The 2,253-nt window shown below is 38.3% G+C and overlaps 1 protein-coding gene across 9 annotated transcripts in view; it reads left to right on the top strand.

Annotated features, from left to right (window-relative positions):
* ERC1 (ELKS/RAB6-interacting/CAST family member 1) overlaps positions 1 to 2,253 on the top strand; it is a 573,654-nt gene that overhangs the window by 566,119 nt on the left and 5,282 nt on the right. The window lies entirely within an intron of this gene.

The raw sequence follows: 2,253 nt of genomic DNA, 5'->3' as shown, positions 1-2,253 counted from the left end.
GTAGCTGTCCAGTTTTCCCAGCACCACTTATTGAAGAGGCTGTCTTTTCTCCATTGTATGTTCTTGCCTCCTTTGTCATAAATTAGGTGACCATATGTTCATGGGTTTATCTCTGGGCTTTCTATCCTGTTCCATTGATCTATATTTCTGTTTTTGTGCCAGTACCATATTGTCTTGATTACTGTAACTTTGTAGTATAGTTTGAAGTCGGGGAGCCTGATTCCTCCAGCTCTGTTTTTCTTTCTCAAGATTGCTTTGGCTATCTGGTGTCTTTTGTGTTTCCATACAAATTGTAAAATTTTTTTGTTCTAATTCTGTGAAGAATGCCATTGGTAGTTTGATAGGGATCGCACTGAATCTGTAGATTGCTTTGTGTAGTATAGTCATTTTCACAGTATTGATTCTTCCAATCCAAGAACATGGTATATTTCTCCATCTGTTTATGTCATCTTTGATGCACATATCATATTTATATATCCATTCCTCTACTGATGCATTGTTTGGTTGTTTCCAGTCCTCTTGCCATTACAAAGGCTGGTCCATGAACATTGCTGTACAAGTTTTCCAGTGCACCATGCAGTATCATGTTACTCAGCATCCCTCCCCTCCTCCTGAAGAATACAAGCACCTTAGCATCCTTTAAGTCTATACACACCACCCTCTCTTACATGCTATTTTGTGAGGTACTTTAGTTCCACTTCTTAATATATATTCATCATCAATATAATATACAGTTATACAGTGAATGCATATTTAGATTTATTTAAAGTTTTACCTATTTCTGGGAATTCCCTGACGGTCTAGTGGTTAGGGCTTCACACTCTCACTGCCAAGGGCCCGGGTTCAATCCCTGGTTGGGGCACTAAGATCCCACAAGCTGCCACGTGGCCAAAAGAACAACCAACCAACCAAAAAAAAAAAAAAAAACAAATAAAGTTTTACCTGTTTCTTTGGTCACGATTCTTTCTATCTTTCTATTTTTTTTGGAGGGGTCATTTATTTATTCAGTTTTGTGTATATTCACATAGATGTGTGTGAGAAATAGATCATATAGGTAAAATACATAAAAACATGCACATACTACAGTATTTAGTATGAATAATATTTAGTATTTAGTATGAATAATATGATGTCTGAGATACACTTCAAGATAATCTGGGAGGGGGGCTTCCCTGGTGGCGCAGTGGTTGAGAGTCCGCCTGCCGATTAAATAAAAAAAATAAAATTAAAAAAATAAATAAGATAATCTGGGAGGGGAGGAAGTGGGTGAGGGCATAGATGAAATAAAGTTGGTTGTTACTACAGTATTTAATATGAATAATATTTAGTATTTAGTATGACTAATATGATGTCTGAGATACACTTCAAGATAATCTGGGAGGGGAGGAAGTGGGTGAGGGCATAGATGAAATAAAGTTGGTTGTATACTGGTAATTATTAAAGCTGGGTATGGATACAGGGAGCTTATACCATTTGCTCTATTTTTGTACACGATTAAAAATTTTCATACATGTTAAAGAATTGAGAAAAAAAGAAAAGGCACCATACTGGCAGCAGAGGTCCTTTCCCCGCTCCCCAAGCTCACCCAGCAGTGGTTTAGCTCTGTCACTTTTTGCAAGTTACTTCCCTCCTCTGGGCCTCAATTTCCTTCTCTTTGAAACGATCAAGTTGGACCATATGATATTTAAGACCCCTTCCTGCTTTGACATGGTAAGAGATATCACAGGGCTTTTTTGTTGTTGCTGTTTCTGTTTTTCATTGAGATATAATGTACATGCCACATAATTCACCATTTTAAGGTGTACAGTTCAGTGGTTCTTAGTCTGTTCACAAGGTTGTGCAACCATCTTCACCAGCTAATTATAGAACGTGTTCATCACCCCAAAAAGGAATCTGATACCGGCCAGCAGTCACTCTCCGTTCTCTTACCCCAGACCCTGGCATCCACTAATCTATAATACTTTCTGTCTCTATGGACTCACCTATTCTGGACATTTCATATGAATGGAATTATAGCATATGCGGCCTTTTATGACCGGCTTCTTTCACTTAGTGTAATGTTTTCAAGGTGCATCCATGCTGTAGCATTTATTAGTACTTAATTTCTTTTTAATTCATTTGGAAGGTAATCCGGGCAGCAGTTTATAGAATGGTTTGGATCGTGGTGAGATTGGTGGCAGCGAGACCAATTAGCAACTTATCGCAGGAGCCCTAGAAGAAGGTGCCCCTTAATAGGGGTGAGGTCTGATAAAG

This window comes from Physeter macrocephalus, chromosome 6 (genome assembly GCF_002837175.3).
Source record: "Physeter macrocephalus isolate SW-GA chromosome 6, ASM283717v5, whole genome shotgun sequence".
Taxonomy (NCBI): domain Eukaryota; kingdom Metazoa; phylum Chordata; class Mammalia; order Artiodactyla; family Physeteridae; genus Physeter; species Physeter macrocephalus.
This window is presented reverse-complemented; position numbering and strand designations above follow the sequence as displayed.